This window comes from Urocitellus parryii, chromosome 5, assembly GCF_045843805.1.
Source record: "Urocitellus parryii isolate mUroPar1 chromosome 5, mUroPar1.hap1, whole genome shotgun sequence".
Lineage (NCBI taxonomy): Eukaryota > Metazoa > Chordata > Mammalia > Rodentia > Sciuridae > Urocitellus > Urocitellus parryii.
The window spans coordinates 183,733,799-183,758,291 of NC_135535.1; the positions used below are offsets into that span (position 1 = coordinate 183,733,799).

The 24,493-nt window shown below is 38.9% G+C and overlaps 1 pseudogene; it reads right to left on the bottom strand.

Annotated features, from left to right (window-relative positions):
- Positions 1-5,223: 5,223 nt before the first annotated feature.
- On the bottom strand, positions 5,224-5,645 carry LOC113187164 (ubiquitin-conjugating enzyme E2 G2 pseudogene; annotated as a pseudogene).
- Between the last annotated feature and the right edge of the window lie 18,848 nt (positions 5,646-24,493).

A 24,493-nucleotide genomic window follows, 5' to 3' on the forward strand; every position in this document is an offset into this window, starting at 1 on the left:
AAATCAAATCAAATTAAAAACATCTGAAATATCATTTCACCTTTACTAGAATGGCTGTAATCAAAAAGACAGCAATAACAGCAATTGGTGAGAACAGGGAGACAGTAGAACCCTCAAATATTGCTGATGGGAATGTAAAATAGTGCAGATATTTTGGGAAGTTTGGCAGTTTCTTAAAGGACTTAATATATATTTACTATATAACCCAGCAATTTTAGTTATCTATCCAAGGAAAAATGCCAACATACATCAACAGAAGACTTGAACACAAATGTTCATATTATTATTCATAATAGTCTAAAAGTGGGAACAACCCAAATATCAATTTATTGCTGATGGATAAACAAAATACAATGTATCCATACAATGGAATATTATTTAGCAATAATAAGGAATGGAGGGGCTGGGGTTGTAGCTCAGTGGTAGAGCGTTTGCCTAGCATGGGTGAGGCACAGGATTCAATCCTCAGCACCACATAAAAATAAATAAATGAATAAAATAAAAGGTATTGCATCTAGCTACAACTTATATATATGATATATAAAATTTTAAAAATGAAAATAAAAATAATGAAAGTAATAATAAAAATATAATGAAAGTAAAACAATGTTTGCCTGAGGTAGGGGATGGGAATGAGGATTAATTGTAAAAGAGCAGGAAGGATCTTATTGGAGTGATGGATGATGGTAATGGTTGTACAACTTGCTAAATTTTCTAAAAATCATTTAATTATACAATTTAAAAAGGCAAATTTTGTGGTATGTAAATTATACCTCAGTTTCAATTGATTTTCATTCATTGTAGCACAAAATCCAAATGCACTGGCCTGGCCTTCAAGTCCGTCTTACCAGGTCCATTTGTGCCTCGTCATCCACACAGACCTGTTGCTCTTCCTGTTGTCTTCTGACCATACTCTCCTGCATGCTATTTCCCTAGAGACTTTAACCCAGCTCCAATTCTTGAGTTCCCCTGACCCCTGCAGTTACTGCTATAATCAGTCTAAAAGCCTATGGCTTTGCCTGTTGTGTAGTCACTGTGTTAATTGTTGGGTATTTGAACAGAGTTCAGCCCCACTGATGAACTGTATCTTCCCTGCAGACTGATCTTTGGCTTCTAGCAAGGAACCTGGAACAGGTCTCAACATCTGTTCAACAAATGAATGAATGAATAAATAAATGAACCCATTATTGACTTTTCCCCTTGTGTCTTGCTGGGGCCTTTATCCCACCTTTCTAAGGAAATCCTATGCATTTATAACCTGTCAGTAAAGGTACCTATTCCCTCTTGGTGTTTTGGGTGAACACTGTATCACTTGGCCAGTGTGGCTCACAAATGGTCCAAAGGGTCCAGATAAGTAAAAAATTAACAGTACCACAAATCCCATAATTTTCTGTTAAGACCTTGTTACCCTATGTGGTGAAGGTCGAGATCAAGACAGAAGACTGAAAGAACATCACTACTCCTGTCTCTACTTAAGTCCTTGATCTAGGATGATATCTATTGTCACTACTGAGGGCTTGGCTAGGTGGCCCTCAGATAACCCAAAATTGTTCCTCTGAAAGCAAAATTCCCCCCTTCTCTGGCAAATGTGCCTACAGATCTTTACAGAGACCTTGCCCATGCTAAATCAATGACTCCCATTCCCAAAAAGAAGGAGGCACCTTCCCTGCATGTTTGAGCTGCCAGTGGTTGTAAATAGGGAATATCCAGGCCAAGAATGGGATGCCTTCCCTGGATTCCACATAGAATCCCAGAGTGAGTTCCCTGAAGCCTCTCAAACCAACTAGAGGTAAAAGGAACATGGGCTTGAGTATCAAAGGAATAGGATTTTGAGATGAGGAGATTATCTTGGATTTTTCTCTGTGTAATTACAAGTGTTCTTGTAAGTGGAATAGGGAGGCAAGGAGAGTCAGTGTCAGAGTGATCAGATGTGAGAAAAACGCAACTAGCCATTTGCTGGTTTTGAAGATGGAGGAAGGGGTCATGGAATGTGAATAGCATCTAAAAACTATGAAAGGCAAGGCTTCCCTAGAGCTTCCAGAAAGGATCATCCCTTGATTTTAATTCAGTGAGACATATTTCAGGTTTCTGATGTCTAGAACTGTAAGATAATAAATATGTGTTGTTTTAATAAATCTGTGTTTACATTTGTGGTTATTTTTTTACCATAACAACAGGAAATTAATACATCCCCCAAATCTTAAGCCTGGAAGAAAACTTGGGTACTTGGGGGAGGCTGAACAGAAAGCTTAATGTCAATTAAGCATCACAAGATTTTGACTCGAGTCTTGGGAAGCCAGTCCTGCAGATGGCTGAGTAGGCCAAGGACAAATGGCATCTTCAAGGTTTTCTGTTTCTTCTTTTCAACAAAATTTTAGGCATTTCTTTCTTTCTGGGTTCACAATGTCCTCAAAACTGTCTCTGTTTGGACCATTGAGCCTGCAGTCTGCCTTAGACAAATACTAATAATACTTCACAATTCTATACTGCCTTATGGGGCACCAACTACTTCCGTATGTATTCCTCAAACAGCTGAGGAAGGAGGGTAATTTCCAATTTAGATGAGGAATCTTTCAGTCATGTAACTAGTAAGTAACAGAGGAAGGCCTGGATTCCATGCTGGCACAGTTAGCCCAATATCTTATTGAACCCTTTCCAGTGAATACAGGTAAGGAGTAAGGACAGGAACCCACCAGAAAGTGGAAAGATTTGGGAAGAGGGAGAGAGGGGGGTGGGGAGAAAACGCCAGCCTAGTATAGGCAAGTAAGCCAACCTCCCTAGCCCAGGCTCCAGGTAGCTTAGTTTTAACATTTCTTGGTATTCTCCAGCAGTTATGTGCCAAGTAGTCTCAATATGATTTAACCCTGCTTAATTAATGTTAGTTGACTAAACCTGTAAATTAATCAGGAGTCCAGGACTACTTAAATCACTAATCACTCTTTGAGGGATTTTGGGGTGTCAAGTGTTAGGAGAGAGCAGGGCAAAGAGAGCCTGACTGAGCCTGGAGAATAAGGAAAGTTGGTTCTTAAGGCATACCAAGCCCTTTCCAGCTCTCTTTGCCTGGAAGGTTCTTCTCCCACCTCATCTCTTACTTCTGATCTTAGTATATGGTCAGCTCCATAGGGAGAACTTCCACTATTATCTACAAGGACCTCCCCTGGTTACTGTCTTATCATCCTGGTTATTTCAGTCAGTGTTTGACTTCTTGGTCTGTAATTACCTTTTTTGCTTGCCTATTTACTTGTCAGTTGACTATCTTTCCTAGTAGAAGATAAGCTTAATGAAGGCCAGGACTAATTTATTCCACTATTTACAATTTCATCCTAGAACAATGAACAATAAATTTTAAAATAAATGAAGTGATGTTCATACTGAGCTCTAACATCTGAATAAGTACATGCTAATCAGATAAAAGAGGTGAGAAGTTTGGGGTGGAAGGAAGTGGATTTTGAGAGGAAAGAGTTTATTGGTTCCTCTTTATCACCCTGTTAGAGTCAGCCAGGCATCTGTCCTAAAATCTTTCTCTTTTCCTTTATCTACTAAACAGTCTCATCTACAAATCCCACTTAATTTGGTAACTTTCCAATTGGTTTCTTTTAATTTCTCTGAACGCCAGAACTGCATTTCCACTGCCTACCCCACGTTTTCACTAGGATGTCTAATAGGCACCCATGCCTAATGCCACCTACCCTGCTCTAGTCCCGGGAATCAGAACACAGCCTTGAAGACACAAAGTGTGCCAATCTTTCTTTCTTTTTAAGAGGGGGAAATATAGAACTTTATTTTTTTTTAACATAGTAGTTAAATTCCACAACAGAAGAGGGACACCATAGGATTGTTTTTCATTCAATAAATATAAATTAATAAAATACTATGTTTTGCAAAGATACTGCTATTCCTCCCCTACCTCCCATGGACACCCACAGGTGACTGTGTCCCCATGATCTTGAAGCAGGCCAGCAGTCTCTACACAGGCCACTGCTTCTTACTCTGGAAAGGCTGCATCTCCTTCATGCCTGTAAACACTGTGTAACACAACACCTCCTTACCCTTCCAAACACAAGTCCTCCTACAGAATTGTTAACACCATGAAATGTGAGGTTTCCCTAAGAGACAAATGTCCGATGGACACATTTGGGAAGGGAAGGAAAGAGGCTAACATGAAGTAAAGAGGCTAATGTGAAATGAAATCTATCGCAGGTCTCACAGGCTATCTCTTTAAAAACAAACTCCTGTTGAAATGCAAACTGTTTGGAACAGATCAGGCATCTGCTTCCCCAGGCAACAGATCTGTTATTGCTTGTGATGTCTCCTTGGGGTACTGTGCTGCTCAGCTCTGTAGTCAGAGACACCTAGGTGGCATCAAAGTCACAGACTGCAAAAAAGTGCTCCCTCCACCTGAGGAAAGGCATACCTCTGCACTCTGGGCCAACTAATGGCAGAGTCCCTTCTGACCTCAAGGGCAAAGAATGGTCCTGGTGCAACTGCTCTCACAGTGTAGAGCTCTGGAGCAACCCAGCTTTTAGCCTGGAAAAGGAAAACTGCAGAACTCAGGAGAAAAATGTCACTAACACTTCAAAGACCTCCCTGTGTCTGCTCTAGGAGTGCACAAGCAATGGTGACAGAACGCTAATCCCCTAAAAATGCAACCAGAGAAGCCACTGGTCTTCGAGGCCAGCAAGAATCTGTTCTCTGTCCCCTTTCTCACTGACCATTTACAAAGCATCCCTGAAAGTATTTCTAAGTGTGGTTGTAATGCACAACAAATGAAGAGACTGTATGAACAACCTCTGCTTGTAAAACACAAGGTGGGACGTCCTGAACGCCTCACAGAGCACATGGAACCTGGAGTGGGGTATAAAGTGTGCCAGCCCAACCCGGCCACAGGCCCTATGCCTTTGTTGGAGGCAGCTGGTCTGCACAGGCCCTCATCCTGGGGGCAGCCTCGGGAGGGAGCACGGACTGAGCAATGGCTGGGAATTAGAGACAGCCAGGTGCCCTTCCTGAACATTCCACAAGGAGGAACACTTGGACATCGCAAAGCTGTCCTTAAGCTATGCAGGCCATGATTCCAGAAAAGAAGCCGTTTGAGGTGGAAAGGTAAGAAACAAGAAGTGCCGTGGTTGCTGTTTTGGTAGCAGCACCAGCAGCACTGTCACTGAGCGTCCCGAGAGCAGCCTTGGAACTACAAGGTGCGGTCCTGCCTTCTGCGCGTGCGCAGCCTCAGAGTCCCAGAGACTTCTGCAAGATCTGACTGGCAGTCTTGTAAAACTGCTCCCAGTCACCTCACATTTTGGAAGCATCCACATTAGGTCCACTTTCGTCACTGGGCTCCGCCAGAATGCCCGTCACCCACAGCAGGATCTTTTCCACACTCAGCTAGGGGCTCCCCATCTCGGAGCCTCTCTTGAAGCCTATGGGGTCATCACCCGGTTTGTGGAGGATGGAGATGCAAACTCTGCCGGTCCCGGTAGATGCTGGGATGGAACATCTCGCAAGTGAACCTCACCTTGGGAGGATTCAGTGGTAGTCAGGTGGGAAACTCAAGGTAGCAGGAAAAACACCAAACTCAAAAACAGGTATCTTCAGGGCCCATGATCAACACCTCCCTTTCAAAAAAAAAAAAAAAAATTCTCTTCATTCATGGGGCCCGAATTCCTTCTGGAGGATTCTGGGTTAGTTGCTTGTACTTGCCCATCAGCCTCTTGAGCGCTATCCCTGCCACGTCACCAGCAGCTGCGATGGCCGCTTTGCCTTGCTTGCAAGATGACTCTGGGATGTGCCAATCTTTCTTGAGAGAGCATTATATCCTATTTATATAAGCAAGAACTCTAAAATTCAAATAATTTGCTCAGATTATGTAATTTTTATTTGGAAAATCTGGAGATTAAATTGGCTTCCTGACTCCAAAGTCCAAGAGCTTTCTACAGACCAAATACCTTGTGCAAACTACCTCCCATCTGGCTATTACTCTTTAGACTATCTGAAAAATATTTATTTTTAAAAACGACTTTACTGCTTATGTAAAAATAAAATCTTTGCTGTAAAAATTAAGAAAAAAGAAAGTACAAGGAAAATATAAAATATTACCTTCACACTGTCATCAGGGATAATTACGGTCATCAATCTGTGATCATTAGTCTTATACGGGTTACTCTGAAAATTTTCCTTTCCTCTAATTTCCAAGATTGATAAAATTTACCACAATGGATTGACTTGCTTATGTCAAAATTTAAGACACTACGATAACCCCACTATCTCACTCCCCATATCAGTAAGTTATACTCAACTGTGTTTGAAAATACATCAGATCTGCCTGGGGTGCAGTGGTGCACTTGTAATCCCAGTGACTTGGAAGGCTGAGGTCAGAGGACGAAAAAATTCAAGGCAAGCCTAGGCAACTTAGAGAAAGCCTGACTTAAAATAAAAATTTAAAAGGACACACACACACAAAAAGGAAAATGTATTCATACCTGACAACTTCTCTCACCTTTAGATGGTCAACCACTGACATCATAGGCCACATCACCACGTTTCTTGCTTAGATAGTGACCATAGTCTCCCTGCTTCTATTTTGATTTATTCTCTACATACTATCCAGAGTGTTTTTAAAAAGAGAAATCAAAAATTCCCCCACAAAATACTCAGTGACTCCATAAAGGTCCAGTAAACAATCACAATGAACTTTCTATTCCTTGAACATATTAAGCTTATTTCCACTCTGGTGCATTTACATTTGCTATTTTCTCTGCTAGAAATGTTCTTCTAAATTTTTTTTTCATAGTTTTCCCTTCCCACTATTCAAATACCATCACCTTATAAAGGCTAGTCTTGATATCTTTATCAAAACTTGACCCCAGCTGCTACTCCTTATCATTCTATACCCCTTGACTTGATTCTTCTTTATCATACTTATTATCTGAAAGTATACTATGTATTTATTTTTAATTTTGTGTCTATATCCCCTACTAAAATGTCAATGGCATGAAGGCAAGGATTACTGCCTGCGTTTTCCACTGCTCTGCCTTCAATGCGTAGGTGCTCAATAAATATTTGTTGAGTGAATGACTTATTTGCCTTGGGATTAGAAGTCTGGCCAGTGCAGGAATCTGGAGACCAAGGAAGCCATGTGAGAAGAGAGTAGAGAGTACACTTGGCAAGGAATTCAGATTTTATTCCAAGAGTTAGAGAAATGGAGTGAAATTAAAACCTTTGCAATCTAATGACTCTGGATTTGTTAGTCTTTTAATTATCATTACCATCATCATCATCATCATCATCATCACCATTATCATTATTTTGCAATACTGGGGACTGAACCCAAGGGCACTCTATCACTGAGCTACATTCCCAGCCCTTTTTATTATTTTATTTTGAGACAGAGTCTTGCTAAATAATTGGCCTCAAAATTGTGATTCTCTTGCTTCAGCCTCCTGAGTTGCTGGAATTACAGGCATGTGTCACCATGCCCAGTTCATATTATGTTTACATTTTCAGTATTGTAACATTTACATTCAGTTCTCTCCATGATTATCAGAGTTGTTTAGCTTTTACTTTTAAAATAATATAAGGTTTATAATCATTTTTTTAGAGTGGCTTCCCTTCTTTCCTTCCTTTCCTTCTCTCTTTGTGTTCTTTCAGAAGAGAAACTAATATAATTGTTTTCCATCATCACTTGTTATTTCCATCTAACATGTTAAATAGGAAATTTGTAGAGAAGAAACAAGAGTCTCAAAGAATGTAATTCAAATATGTGTCCACTGGCCACATATGTCATAAAAATCAAGTCTGTTGGCATCTCTCTGTGTTGTACTGGTTTTCAGAGAACTTTTGTGGTCCTTAAGAAAAATAAAAAAAAAAAAAAACAACAGTATACTGAAGAGATAGCTGAATGTGCATGTTCATTGCATCATTGTTTACAAAAGTGAAGATATGGAAACAACCTAAATGTGCATCAGTGGACAAACAGATAAAGAAAATGTGGTATGTATACATGATGGAATACTATACAATCTTTAAAAAGAAGAAATCCTGATGTCTGTGACAATGTGGATGAACCTGAAGGGCATTATGTTTAGTGAAACAAGCCAAACACAAGACAAATACCACATGATCTCCCTCACATGGGGAACCTAAAAATTAAGTCAAATTCATAGAAGAGGAGAGTGAATAGTGTTAATCAAGTATTTGAGAAGGCAGATGGACAAAGACTGACATCAAAGGACACAAAGTTTCAGTTGGACAGAAGGATTAGTTTTAATGAGTTGTTGCATAGCATGGTAACTATAATTAATAATAACAAATTGTATGCGTCAAAATTGCTAAGAGTAGATTTTATATGTTTTTAATGAAAAAATGAGAGTAGGTGAGGTGATGAATATTATTTTGACTTAATGTATACATATCTCAAAATGTCATACTGTAACCATAAATATATACACTTATTATTTTTCAATTAAATATTTTATATTTTATTATGGTTTGGATAGGAAGAGTCTCCCAGAAGCTCCTATATTAATGCACAGATGCTCAGAGGTGAATTTATTGGATTGTGAGAGCTGTAACCTCATTAGTCCATCGTAGTTGGAATGGACTGAGTGGTAACTGTAGGCAGGTGGGGTGTGGCTGGAAGCAGGCCCCAGAAACACGCATCTGCCTTAGGGCCTTCTCCCTCTTTCTGAATCCTAGCTGCCATGAATAGAGCAGTATTCCTCCACCATGCCCTTGTGCCATGATGTTCTGCCTCATCTTGGATCTGGAGCAATGAAATCAGACCACCATGGACTGAACTTCTGCTACTGTAATCCAAGATAAATTTTTACTCTTCTAAGTTGTTCTTGTCGAGAATTTTCATCACAGCCATGCGTACATGTATATGTATGCATAAAATCCATGTCCTGCTAAAACTTTAAAATTCACTTCATTCGGCATTCTTTATTAGTTTTGTTTGGTAACATTTTCTTGTTTTAGTGAAGATGGGAATTTCTTTTTAATTTTTTGTTCTTTTATTTCACCAAGAATTGGAAGTGAATTCAAAATGCCATCCCCTTTTTAGAAACTATCTTTAGCTCAAAAATTCTGGACAATTCTTGAGTATTTTTTCGCCTCTAAATGTAGTCCTGAGAAATCCTTTTGTGGTTTCTTCCATTTTTTGCATCTTTCCCAGCTGGATTTTCCAATACGTTTTAAAATAGCTTTCTTCTTCTCTTGAAATAATCCTCCCCACTCCACTCTCATTCCCCACAGTGTCTGTTCCAGTCATGTTTCACTTGCAGTAACAGTTTTGTATAAACTATACAGTGCTACGCATATGTTATTCTTAGTTGTATTTCTTAGTTTCTTATTATCTATGCTAATATTATTTCTATCCCCCTTTCTAAGCTGTTCTTTAAGATCCTCAAATGCAACCTGTTTGAATCCAAATGCAGCATCTCTTTTCCTGTAGCTGTTCCTCTAGGAAATGGCACCACCTGTTGTCCAAGTCAAAAACATGGGAGCCATTCTAAATTCTTCTCACATCCTTCCCAGATTTACTCACTCTCTATCCCTTCTTGGTTTTCTTTTGAGAGCCTCACCAATGCCTCTCATTCATTCTTGCCTAGATCATGGAACAGCCTCCCATTATCTTCCTACCTGAGATTTCACTCCCTCCACCACACATCCCACAGCAACCATCATGATCTTTCTTTCTTCTCTTACTTGGCCCTTGCTTCCTCCACTCAGATTCTTTATTAGTTCTCCATTCTCCAAGGTAAGTCCATGCTTCTTTACCTGGCAGAGGCCCTACATAATCTGATGTTTACTGCCTTTCCATTGTTGGCTCCCGTCCTTCTCCCCAGTATACCTCCTTCCTCCTCTTCTTACCCAACATCTTGCAATCTTTAAAAAGCCTGAGTTTTTAATTTCTCCTCCATCTCCAGTTGGCTAAGACTTACTTGTGTTTCAAAAATAAATCCAAGCATCATTTTTTTATAAAACTTTCCTGTCACTTGCCCTGTTCTGATTTCAGTATCCTTCCTTGGGTTTCCATAAAACTCTGTATACTTCTCCACAAACATCACTTTATGTTATTATTGTTAGCTTAGTTGTTTCTCTTCAATGATTAAAATATGAAGGTTCTTAAGGACAGAGTGATATCTTATTTGTTTCTGGATTTCTAGTTCCTACCCTGGCATATACCTGATGTTCCTACTTGGCATATAACAGATATTCATGTTAAAAGGCAATAATGAACAATAGCTATCTCTGCATTTACATTTTGATGATTTTAGAATCGGACAGGAAGTGGCTATTTGGAATTCCAGAAACCTAGACTCTTCCATATGCTCCTACTAATCCTCATTCCAACAGGGCAATCATTGGTTAGGTGACATGTTGACTTTGATTGCCCTCTAGCCAATGGGAAGCATGCATGGCATGAACTCTGACTCCATTCTGTGTACCAGTGTTGCCTAATTTGTAAATAGTCTGTTCCTGTGCAATCATCCTAGTCAGGAGAAAAGCAGTTTTTTTGGAGTTTAAAAAACTAATGTGATGTGTGTTTACTGATATGACTTCAATGAAGATATCAGAGTATCAGGCAGAAGGTTAACTGGAAAAGACCCTAAATGGTCATTTGGTCATAAAAGCTTGCTTTCTCATTTTTACTTTTTTTAAAAAAAATTTCCTTGAACATTATCTGTATACTTACTGAAATTGGTAATACATACACATGATATACAATACAAAAAATGAACAAAAGGGTATAAAGTTAAAATAAGTTTATCTTTTTTTCCTATACTGACTTACCCGGTCTCCTTTTTGATATAATCACTATTATCAGCAATGACATATCCCCAAGAATATATCTTCTGGATTAAAAGAAAAAGTCATACATAATCTCCAATGTTTTCACACAAGTGGGAACACTCTACAGTGTTCTGTAGTTGCTTAGTATTCCATTTTACAGAAATATCAGAATTTTTAGTCTTTTTTAATGAACATCTTTTTAAATAAAGATTTTTCTAGTCTTCAAATATAAAAATATTGCCAGGTGTGTTGGCACACACCTATAACTCCAGTGACTTGGGAGATTGAGGCAGAAGGATCAAAAGTTCAAGGCTAGCCTCATTAACTTAGCTTTTATGTATTTATACCTATACCTATATCTATAATAAAAAGGACTGAAGATGTTATATATGTATTCTTGCCAATAGAGTCAATTGTTATAACCTCTTCATACATCAATGTGGCAGTATCTATTAAAATTCAAGACATACAACTTAAAGAGCATTTCACTACTAGAAATTTATCCTTTATGTATATTTTTCCTAAAATAAGAATATTCATTGCAACAATTTTTTTGAGGAGGTACTATAGATTGAAATCAGGGGCATGCTACACTGAGCTACATCTTCAGTCCTTTTTATTTTTTGATACAGGGTCTTGTTAAGTAGTTGAGACTGCCTCAAACTTGTGATCCTCCTGCCTCAGCCTTCAAGTAGCTGGGATTGTAAACATGCACCACTGCACACAGCTAGTTTTCATTTCATATTGTATAGTGATTGTTTTTTTTTAAAATATAAATTGTATTCCAATTAGTGTATATATCTTCTATTTTGCAATAGTACTGAAGTTAATTTTTGTGTTTTCCATGTATCAAAGTACAAATTTTACCTTCATCTTTAAAATTTTCTATCTCTTGCTACTTTTTTTCTAATTCTAGTTGAATAACACCAGTAATGGAAGATAGGCTTATCTTTTTCCTGATATTAATGGAAATGTTTGCAGTATTCCATCAATAAACATGATTTGGGAAATAGTTTTTTTCTGCCTAAGGAGGTATTCATCTATTCCTATTTTACTAAAGGTTAAAAAAATAAAAACTGAATGTTGGATGTTATTGATAGCATTTTCTGTACAAATGAAATGATAATGTATCCCCCCTCCCCATTCTATCTAAATGGTGAATTTTCTCAAGGTATATTTTCTGGTGTTGACTAGTGTCATGTTCCTGATTCTATTCTCAGGTTAGTGGTATAGCATTTTTTAATATTATGCTTCATTTATGTGTTGATAGACCTTTGCATTGATATTTTTAGATTGGTGACTCTGTTTTTGCAGTAGTACTTGGGTCAGGTTTGGTAGCTTTTCTTCCTCCTCTATGCTGTGGAACTGTTTAAATATAAAGCCCACACCCTTAGTCACTACAGAAGACTGACTACATCCCTAGTGTGTATGTAAACATACATGTAGTAATATTTCAAATTTCTTGAGTATGTAGGGTCCTAGGAGGAGAGAATTTGAATTAAAGGCAATGAAATGTGGCGTGATGACCCTAGAACTGCAGTCACTTTTCCAGTTCTTCCCTTTTATTAATCTGTCATGAAAAATCAGATATTTGAGATTCTTATTAATGGAAATCACTATTCATTTAATACCTTTGCCAGAAGAGTAGGAAGGGATCTTGGAAGCTCTACGTCAGCCTCCCCCATTTTAGGAAGGCAACAGAGGTGACACACTTTGATCTTGTGTTTTTTTCTGTGACTCTAGCATGCCTCGCTTCCAGCAACAGAACTGAGAAGCCTCTCCCAGGTCCCACAAAACCTTCTATCCCTTGCAGCTTTCTCAAATACAGCTCACCTTGGGGATGATATAGGGTCTGAATTTCGTGTCTCAGATAGTAGCATGGGGCAGATCAGAAGGAAGGAGGGTTATTATCTTTGTATCTTGTGCAACACAGCCTCTGTATAGGCAGCTTTATCTTGTTCTTCATATTGGGGATTTGCATTCAATCATGTGATCAATTCTTCATGAAATTTGGTTGCAAAGATACAAACTATGAGTAGGTTGCATTCCTCAGAGACCTTGAAATGCCCTAAAAAAAGCTTTCAAGGTGTGACCAAAAGTAGAAAAGGGTCAAGGGTCAAAGGGCAGCCCATTGTTCTGATCCTGCTTGAATTTCTACTCACTATTTTGCTGGAAATAATAAAGACTTTGTTGAAGGAAACAAAGGTTGGAATAGGTATGTCCTTAGTCTCCTGTCTTAATAGTTTCACTCTGAACAGGTGAAGAAAGGAATTACGTGGCAGGGATTATGGCTTATCTCATGATTTCTAGAAAGCAGCAATAGCAGGAAAATGTTTAATCCTCACTCTAGTAGGAGCATCTTCTTTGTCAGTCATCCACTCTCCTGTGTTTTGTAGGAATGACAAATAGAATTTTTTTAAAGCAATGTAAACAGTGACTTCTTACAGTCTGCTCTGAGAATAGGTTTAAGATTATCTGGCTACTACACTTTCATTTCTGAATTTAAATATCCGTGCTAAAAATCTCCATTGGGGAGTTTGGTCAATTTTCAAGGTAGGGAAATTGTATGAAGTCTGCAAGATAAAATAACTTGTTTGATCACCTAGATTAGTTCTTGACATACAGTAAGTACTTAATATCTGAATGACTAAATATCTTGAAAGATTAAAATCAAAATGTAAGGTGTGCCCATCTGATCTTCAAGTTAACAAACATTCATATTGTCCTTTAGAAAATGTATAGAAAATCACCAACTCTAGCTCATATTTAATAAGTTTTCATTTATAAGTTTAGTAAATGTAATAAATGGATACAAAACAAAAAACCCCAAAACCAAAAATAAAATAATGGAGGTCATACAGACAGGTATTGGCAGACCCAAATGTGATTCCAACACCAAATCCTATAAATGAACCTTCCAGAGCACACACTCTATTTCCTCCAACTAGCTAAAGTTTCCACCACCCACCTCCCAATAATGCCATCATCTATGAATCCATCAATGGATTAACACATTGATGATGTCAGAGGCTTCATGATCTGAATGCCTCCCAAAAGCCCCACTGTCAGTGTAGGTGGTCAGAAAGAAATGAGTAGGGATTGGAGAAAGGAGAACCAAGGGCAGGGGGCAGCTATCAAAGGACCCTGGACAGGCAACTGACCCACCTTCTCCACATTACATAAAAGACACCATCACCCTCCTCTGTAGATTAACAGGAACACACATTCTTCAGGTGAGCATGAGCCCATGATCCACACCAAAGGTCAGTTGACCACCTCACAATAACCTTCTGTTGGAGGCTCTAGATTAGAAAAAGCAAAATAATCCCTTGTGCAGGTCCATGCCCTAAGTTCTCATGATGCAGGCATATGTGTTCCCACATGAGGGCAGCAGTTGCACATTTACCAACCTGAAAAGTAGTGTCTACCTGATGCTCCAGTTCCTGCCAGTCCCAAGTTCCCAACTCCTTGTTCTAACAAAAACCCAACTGTTTTGGGTCAACAGGTCCTAAGCCAATTTGCCTGTTCTGCTCTCCAGGAGCATAGCTTCACTTTCTGTTGCAAGAAACCTGCTCCAACTGCTCTCTCTGCCTCCTATTTCTGAGTTGGGGTATTGACCTAATCTCTTCCCATTCCTCTGCTTTTATTGGTGCATTACAGTTATGCATAAGAGTTGGGTTCATTTTTACATAATCACACATGCATGGAGTCGAATTTATAACATTTCAGTCCCAGATCTCCATCTCCTTCTCTTTCCTCTTCCTTCCTCCCATCCCCCTTCTTCTATTCTACTGGTCTTCCTTCCACTCATTTACTTTTAATTAGTGCTTTTTAGAAATACATAAAGGTGGAATTCACCGTGGTATAGCTAAAGTTTATCTTTACATATTTAAAGTATTTATTTAAAGTTTAACCATTTTAAAGGTGCTAGAGTGATATCTGTCCTAGGAGAGCAAATATTCCAACTTTTATTGCCCTGTAGGCTCTTGTCTCTTTCTCTAGATTCAAAGTTACATGCTTGCCCTGAAAACTCAGTTATTTTATGGGTTAATTTACCATTGAACGGCTTTTAGTTTTTTTTTTTCCCTTTCTTTCTTGTATGGGTGGTAAAGCATTGTTCTTCCAATGGTTTACTTCTTCAAACTAAAATTTTAAGTCCTCAAACTATATACTAAAATATTCACAAATTTGAATGTTTTCTGACAATGTGAATATTTTATGCAAACAGTATCAGTTTTCTTTTTTTTTATTGGTTGTTCAAAACATTACAAAGCTCTTGACATATCATATTTCATACATTAGATTCAAGTGGGTTATGAACTCCTATTTTTACCCCAAATACAGATTGCAGAATCACATCGGTTACACATCCACATTTTTACACAATGCCATATTAGTGACTGTTGTATTCTGCTACCTTTCCTATCCTCTACTATCCCCCCTCCCCTCCCCTCCCATCTTGTCTCTCTATCCCATCTACTGTAATTCATTTCTCTTCTTGTTTATTTTCCCATTCCCCTCACAACCTCTTATATGTAATTTTGTATAACAATGAGGGTCTCCCTCCATTTCCATGCAATTTCCCTTTTGTCTCCCTTTCCCTCCCACCTCATGTCTCTGTTTAATGTTAATCTTTTTCTCCTGCTCTTCCTCCCTGCTCTATTCTTAGTTGCTCTCATTATATCAAAGAAGACATTTGGCATTTGTTTTTTAGGGATTGGCTAGCTTCACTTAGCATAATCTGCTCTAGTGCCATCCATTTCTCTGCAAATTCCTCGATTTTATCACTTTTTAGTGCTGCGTAATACTCCATGGTGTATAAATGCCACATTTTTTTTATCCATTCATCTATTGAAGGGCATCTGTGTTGGTTCCACAGTCTAGTTATTGTGAATTGTGCTGCCATGAACATCCATGTGGCAGTATCCCTGTAGTGCGCTCTTTTAAGGTCTTCAGGGAATAGTCCAAGAAGGGCAATAGCTGGGTCAAATGGTGGTTCCATTCCCAGCTTTCCCAGGAATCTCCATATTGCTTTCCAAATTGGCCGCACCAATTTGCAGTCCCACCAGCAATGTACAAGAGTACCCTTTTCCCCACATCCTCGCCAGCACTTGTTGTTGTTTGACTTCATAATGGCTGCCAATCTTACTGGAGTGAGATGGTATCTTAGGGTGGTTTTGATTTGCATTTCTCTGACTGCTAGAGATGGTGAGCATTTTTTCATGTACTTGTTGATTGATTGTATGTCCTCCTCTGAGAAGTGTCTGTTCAGGTCTTTGGCCCATTTGTTGATTGGGTTATTTGTTATCTTATTGTCTAATTTTTTGAGTTCTTTGTATACTCTGGATATTAGGGCTCTATCTGAAGTGTGAGGAGTAAAAATTTGTTCCCATGATGTAGGCTCCCTATTTACCTCTCTTATTGTTTCTCTTGCTGAGAAAAAACTTTTTAGTTTAAGTAAGTCCCATTTGTTGATTCTTGTTATTAACTCTTGTGCTATGGGTGTCCTATTAAGGAATTTGGAGCCTGACCCCACAATATGTAGATCGGAGCCAACTTTTTCTTCTATCAGACGCAGAGTCTCTGATTTGATATCAAGCTCCTTGATCCATTTTGAGTTAACTTTTGTGCATGGCGAGAGAAAGGGATTCAGTTTCATTTTGTTGCATATGGATTTCCAGTTTTCCCAACACCATTTGTTGAAGATGCTATCCTTCCTCTATTGCATGCTTTTAGCCCCTTTATCAAATATAAGATAGTTGTAACTTTGTGGATTAGTCTCTGGTCCTCTATTCTATACCATTGGTCCACCCGCCTGTTTTGGTACCAGTACCATGCTGTTTTTGTCACTATTGCTCTGTAATATAGTTTGAAATCTGGTATTGCTATACCGCCCGATTCACACTTCCTGCTTAGAATTGCTTTTGCTATTCTGGGTCTTTTATTTTTCCATGTGAATTTCATGATTGCTTTATCTATTTCTATAAGAAATGCCGTTGGGATTTTGACTGGCATTGCATTAAACCTATAGAGAACTTTTGGTAATATCGCCATTTGGATAATGTTAGTTCTGCCTATCCATGAACAGGGTATATTTTTCCATCTTCTAAGATCTTCTTCTACTTCTCTCTTTAGGGTTCTGTAGTTTTCATTGTATAAATCTTTCACCTCTTTTGTTAGGTTGATACCCAAGTATTTTATTTTTTTTGAGGATATTGTGAATGGAGTATTTTTCCTCATTTCCGTTTCAGAAGTTTTGTCGCTGATATACAGAAATGCCTTTGATTTATGCATGTTGATTTTATATCCTGCCACTTTGCTGAATTCATTTATTCAAGTAGTTTTTTTGTAGACCCTTTTGGGTCTTCTAGGTATAGAATCATGTCATCTGCAAATAGTGATAATTTAAGTTCTTCTTTTCCTATTTTTATGCCTTTAATTTCTTTTGTCTGTCTAATTACTCTGGCCAGTGTTTCGAGAACTATGTTGAACAGAAGTGGTGAGAGAGGGCATCCCTGTCTTGTTCCAGATTTTAGAGGAAATGCCTTCAATTTTTCTCCATTCAGAATGATGCTAGCCTGAGGCTTAGCATAGATAACTTTTACAATGGCAAGGTAAGTTCCTGTTATCCCTAGTTTTTCTAATGTTTTGAACATAAAGGGATGCTGTACTTTGTCGAATGCTTTTTCTGCGTCTATCGAGATGATCATATGGTTCTTATCTTTAAGTCTATTGATGTGGTGAATAACATTTATTGATTTCCGTATATTGAACCATCCTTGCATCCCAGGGATGAATCCTACTTGATCATGGTGCACAATTTTTTTGATGTGTTTTTGTATCCGATTTGCTAGAATTTTATTGAGGATTTTTGCATCTAGGTTCATTAGAGATATTGGTCTGTAGTTTTCTTTCTTTGAGGTGTCTTTGTCTGGTTTCGGAATCAGGGTGATGTTGGCCTCATAGAATGAATTTGGAAGAGCTCCTTCTTTTTCTATTTCCTGAAATAACTTGAAAAGTATTGGTATTAATTCTTCTTTAAAGGTTTTGTAAAACTCCACTGTATACCCATCTGGTCCTGGGTTTTTCTTGGTTGGTAGTCTTTTGATTGCTTCTTCTATTTTATCCCTTGATATTGGTCTGTTCAAATTGTGTGTATCCTCCTGACTCAGTCTGGGCAAGTCATATGACTTAAGAAATTTATCGATGTCTTCACTATCTTCTATTTTATTGGAATATAGGTTTTCAAAATAATTTCTAATTGTCTTCTGTATTTCTGTAGCATCTGTTGTGATATTGCTTTTTTCATCCCGTATGTTAGTAAATTGAGTTCTCTTTCTTCTTCTCTTCATTAGCATGGCTAAGGGTCTGTCGATCTTATTTATTTTTTTGAAGAACCAACTTTAGTTTTGTTAATTTTTTCAATAGTTTCTTTTGTTTCAATTTTATTGATTTCCATTCTGATTTTAATTATTTCTTGCCTTCTGCTACATTTGCTGTTGTTTTGCTCTTCCTTTTCTAGGGCTTTGAGAGAAGTGTGAGCTCATTTATTTGTTGTTTTTTTTCTTTTTTTGAGGAATGACCTCCAGGCAATGAATTTCCCTCTTAAAACTGCTTTCATTGTGTCCCATAGATTCCGATATGTTGTGTCTGTATTTTCATTTATCTCTAAGAATTTTTTTATTTCCTCCTTTATGTCTTCTGTAACCCATTGATCATTCAGTAACATATTGTTCATTTTCCATGTGATGTAGGATTTTTCCTTCCTTCTTTTATCATTGATTTCCAGTTTCATTCCATTATGATCAGATAAAATGCATGGTATTACCTCCACCCCTTTATATTTACTGAGGGTTGCCCTATGGCATAATATGTGGTTTATTTTTGAGAAGGATCCATGTGCTGCTGAGAAAAAAGTATATCCACTTGATGATGGTTGATATATTCTATATATGTCAGTTAAGTCTAGGTTATCGATTGTGATATTGAGTTCTATAGTTTCTTTATTCAACTTTTGTTTGGAGGATCTGTCCAATGGTGAGAGAGGTGTGTTGAAGTCACCCATAATTATTGTGTTGTGGTCTATTTGATTCTTGAACTTGAGGGGAATTTGTTTTATGAACGTCGCAGCACCATTATTTGGTGCATAAATATTGATAATTGTTATGTCTTGTTGGTGAATGGTTCCTTTTAACAGTATATAATGTCCTTCCTTATCCCTTTTGATTAACTTAGTCTTTTTATTTATTATTTTATTTTATTTTTATTTTTTTTATTGTTGGTCATTCAAAACATTACATAGTACTTAATACATCATATTTCACAGTTTGATTAAGTGGGTTATGAACTCCCAATTTTACCCCGTATACAGATTGCTGTATCACATCAGTTACCCTTCCATTGATTGACATATTGCCTTTCTAGTGTCTGATGTATTCTGCTGTCTGTCCTATTCTCTACTATCCCCCCTCCCCTCCCCTCCCCTCCCCTTTTCTCTCTCTACCCCTTCTACTGTAAATCATTTCTTCCATTTGTATTATCTTGTCTTACCCCTCCTTTCCTCTTATATGTCATTTTGTATAACCCTGAGGATCGCCTTCCATTACCATGCGATTTCCCTTCTCACTTCCTTTCCCTCCCACCTCTCAACTCTGTTAATGTAAATCTTCGTCTCAAGCTCTTCGTCCCTACCCTGTCCTTGTTTCCTCCCCTTATATCAAAGGAGTCATTTGGTATTTGTTTTTTAAAGATTGACTAGCTTCACTTAGCATAATCTGCTCTAATGCCATCCATTTCCCTCCAAATTCTATGATTTTGTCATTTTTTAATGCAGAGTAATACTCCATTGTGTATAAATGCCACATTTTTTTTATCCATTCATCTATTGAAGGGCATCTAGGCTGATTCCACAATCTTGCTATCGTGAATTGTGCTGCTATGAACATCGATGTAGCAGTGTCCCTGTAGCATGCTCTTATTAGGTCTTTGGGGAATAGACCGAGAAGGGGAATAGCTGGGTCAAATGGTGGTTCCATTCCCAGCTTTCCAAGAAATCTCCATACTGCTTTCCAAATTGGCTGCACCAATTTGCAGTCCCACCAGCAATGAACAAGAGTGCCCTTTTCCCCGCATCCTCTCCAGCACTTATTGATTAACTTAGTCTTGAAGTCGATTTTATTCCATATGAGGATGGCCACCCCTGCTTGCTTACGAGGACCGTGTGCGCGGTATATTTTTTCCCATCCTTTCACCTTCAGCCTGTGTATGTCTTTTCCAATCAGATGTGTCTCCTGGAGGCAGCATATTATTGGATTTGTTTTTTTAATCCATGTTACCAGCCTATGTCGCTTTATTGGAGAGTTTAAGCCATTAACATTTAGAGTTACTATTGATATATGGTTTGTACTTCCAGCCATGTTTAATTATTTATCTTTTTTTTAAATTTAGTTTGTTTCTCCAGGATTAGCTTTCCCCCTGCCTTCTGTCTTTACCGAGGCACTTCCCATTGATGGTTTTGGTTATCGTTTTTCATTTCTTCCTCATGTAGTGTTTTGCTCAAGTTGCTTTGCAATGCTGGTTTTCTGGCTGCAAATTCTTTTAACTTTTGTTTATCATGAAAGATTTTTATTTCGTTGTCATACCTGAAGCTTAATTTTGCTGGATACAGAATTCTTGGTTGGCATCCATTGTCTTTCAGTGTTTGAAATACGTTGTTCCAGGATCTTCTCGCTTTCAGCGTCTGTGATGAAAAATCAGTTGTTAACTTTATTGGTTTGCCCTGAATGTAATCTGCCTCCTTTCTCTTGTAGCTTTTAATATTTTCTATTTGTTCTGTATATTGGATATCTTCATAACAATGTGTCTTGGCGTTGGTCTACTGTGATTTTGTATGCTCGGTGTCTTGTATGCATCTACAATTTGTATATCCATTTCCTTTTTCATTTCTGGAAAGTTTTCTGTAATTATTTCATTCAGCAGGTTACTCATTCCCTTGGTTTGAATCTCTATACCTTCCTCTATCCCGATGACTCTTAAGTTTGGTTTTTTTATGTTATCCCATATCTCTTGGATGTTTTTCTCGTGATTTTTTACCAGCCTTTCTGAGTTGGCTAGACTCTTTTCAAGATGATATATTTTGTCTTCATTATCTGACGTTCTGGCTTCTACTTGCTCCACTCTGTTAGTGATACTCTCATTTGAGTTTTTAATTTGGTTTATAGTTTCCTTCATTTCTAGAATTATTGTTTGTTTTTTTTTATAATCTCTATCTCCTGATAAAGATGCTTAACTTCTTCTTTTATCTGTTTATGTAATTCATTTTCAATGTGTTCTTTCACTGTTTGAATTTGCTGTCTCATATCCTCTTTAAGGTTCCATTTCATCTGTCTAAGGTATTCCTTGAGTTCTTTATATGACCATTTTTCTGATGACTCTAGGTCCTCCTGAATATTTAGGCTGTCCTGCATTGTTTGTACTTCTTTTCTTCCTTGCTTTTTCATGCTGCTCATGCTACTTCTTGTTCTGTTTGACTGCTGAGTTACTGTTTACTCCTATAAATTTATTTAATGCTTGGGAGGAAAGGTATTAAAAGGGAAGAGAAGAAGTCAATAAAGAGAATGAGAGTAAGCAGGTAGAATTCAAGGAAGGGGGAATAAGAAAGTTTAAAAGAAATGAAAAGACAAAAGAAAAAAATAGAAAATAAAAAAATAAAATAAAAATAAAAAATAAATAATAATAATAAAAAATAAAAATTAAAATAAAAAAATAGAAAAAAATTTTAAAAAATTTAAAAAACAACAACAAAAAAATGAAAATGAAAAAAAAGAACCCAAATTAAAAAAAAATTAATAAATGCAGTCTTGGAGTTTGATTAACTTCTCTTCCAGTAGGTGGAGCTGTGTCCACCGGGCCAATTTTCTCCTCTCAATACTCAGGAACCAATCACTGTGCAGCAGCTCTTCCTCCCAGACTGTGCGGTTCTCCAATCCTGAGTGCCTAGGGCCTTCTCTTGTGTCTAGTCACTTCCCCACTTTTCCTCTAGCCAGGCCCTTCTCACAGGTGCTGCTCACCACAATACTGGCTACACGCCAGGTCTGCTGCTCCCGGGAGCCCTGTTTTCATGAACGACTGGGCACACTCTCCCTGTTTGCCATTCCCTCAGACCCTAAGTTTGTAGAGCTTGGGGCTGAGAATCCTCAGCGAATTTTGCTTACCCTCCGGTTGCCACGCCCCCGGTAGCTGGTGCAAGAGACCTCAGTTGTCAGCACTGGTGGGAGTGGTAGCCAGGAGTTCTGCGCCGTGGGTCCCGCGCCACTCCTGATTCCCTCTGTCTGGCTATTGTGCTCACGGGAGAGCTGGGAGGGGCCCTTAAGGTTTCCCCGCTGTGTGGAGAGGGAAGGCTAGGGGATTACACATCTGTAGCCGCTGGTTTCAATGAAGTTATCTCCTCTGCCGCATTCTGGTGACATCAGTCCTCTGCCATGGTGGAATCCCATGCAAATGGCGACAGTTCGTTTCCCTTTGCCGGGTGACTGATGCAACGGGTGGGTCCTGACTGTCTCTCCCAAGCCCTGTTTCAATCTTGTGGCCACTGCCTATGAAGGCTCGGTTGGCATTAACCTCCGTAGGATCAGAAGGGCCGACCAGTTGTTTCAGCGGGATCGTTTAGTGCTGAGTCACAGCAGTTTGTCTGCGAGAAGCAGGCGAACGGGAGCTTGAATTCAGCCGATCCAGGCTTGGTGTGTGTTCTGAGAGGCCCAGACTGTTTGCCCCAGATCCACTTCAGCTCAGCATTGCCTAGTGATCCTGATCAAACAGCATTTAGATGGTTTACAACTCCCTATGCCCGCGCAGCTGAAGAGGTCAGAGACTTGATCTCTCTGCTCCCGCCGCCATGTTGGATCCCGGAGTACGGGCGCAGGTATCCAACCCCACAGCTGCAGCAAGGATAAGCCAAGAAGAAGTTTGGTACAGAAACCGCCAGCCAGAACCACAAGCCCAGTATCAGTTTTCATGAAAAGGTCATTTAGCCCTTCATTTTGTGTAGGAACAGAAGTCATCCCATTTGTTATTTGCCCCGCCTTTCTTTTGTGATGCTGGGGACTGAACCCAGGACCTTGTACATGCTAGACAAGAACCCTATCACTGAGCTATATTCCCCTACTCCCATTTATTCTTTGTCCCTCTTCAGTCTAGCTTCCCCATTTTTGCTTCCATGGAACTGCTCTTGCTGAGGATTCCAACACCATCTGCTTGCTTCAATCTACCTTAGTATGATCCATGACCTGGCTGACACCTCTCCTTATAGCATTTTTGCTCCTTGGCTTCTGAGACTCCTCATCTTCTGCTGAGCTGGCTGGTCTTTCCCAGACAGCTCAGATGGCTCCTTCCCTACCTGACAATAATATGTCCCATCCTCTTGTTCTTCTGCAGTGTGACCACCACTTTCCCCATTGAAAGGGGAAGTATAACTAAGGGGGGAAGCATCCCTTTTAAGTTATCTATTGAAAATTGCTGACAATAAGTAGAATACAGCTACACATTCTCAAGTGTGGTCTCTGCCTCACTCTTGCCATGTTTTCTAGAGGCTCCCTTCTGTATTCCAAGTCTGCCCATGTGATAAGGGCTTCTTGTAGCTCCAGTCCTGTAATTCTGGAGAAAGCCAGGCAGAAGTAGCCCTGTAGAGAGAGATGGCTCCAGTATATGTTCCCAGTTGAGCTCTGCCTTTGGGTCATCTCCACCTGGAACCAGACTTGTAAGTGAAGATTCCACAGGGGTCTAACCCTCAGTCATTTGAATCACCAGCAGCTGTTCACTAGGGAAAAAAAAAATGAATGTCTACTAAGGCCCTAGATCTTGTAAATCAGAGAAATGCCATTTGCATGGTACCCTAACCCTAACCCTGAGCACCTTTCTTAGCTACCAAGACAGAATTAAGCAGATAGGCAAGGGTCCATCCAGAGAATGGAGGGATTGAAATGTTATTCCTTCAGAGCCCTTCCTCCACCCATATCAAGATAACCAGCCCCTGCTCCAACCTGTTGCTAAGTTAACCTGTTCCAGGGATTATCCCTCCCTACAGTTGATCCTGCCCAGATCACTCTACCTTGGCCCCTCTGGCCCATCTGCTTCTCATCTTTTGGCCATCCCACAGAGCATCTCCTGGGCCTAGTCATGTTTGCAGGAAGGAGAGAGATAAGGGGAAGAGAACAGGAGAACAAAGGAAGCCCTTTTTAAATAAACTATGCTGTATATGCTTGCCTTGGCGTGCTTCTCTAATGTTATTCTTCAACACGTGAGAGAGCAGAACTCATCACCAGTAATGGGCAGTATCACTACCTTTAACTAATTCTCCAGAGCCATGTTGCTAAAACACAAATTATCATGTCACTCCAATTAAAAACTCTCCATTGATATTTCCTATCTCAGAGAAGAAACTGTAGTTCTTACAGGATCCCACAAAGTACTATGAAATCAGATCCTCTCTCTGTACTTAACATTATGCCCTATTTCTGCCCCTTTTCTCCCCTTAGTTTACCTGCATTGACCTCCTTGCTATTCCTTGAGTATACAAGGTACCTTCTGTCACAGTTCTGGATTTTGCTTTCTCTGAATGGAATGAATTTTTCTCAGGTTAACTTTATGGCTTTCTCTGTTATCTTCTTGAAGTCTTTGCTGGATATCCTATTTAAACCTTTCCTGGATA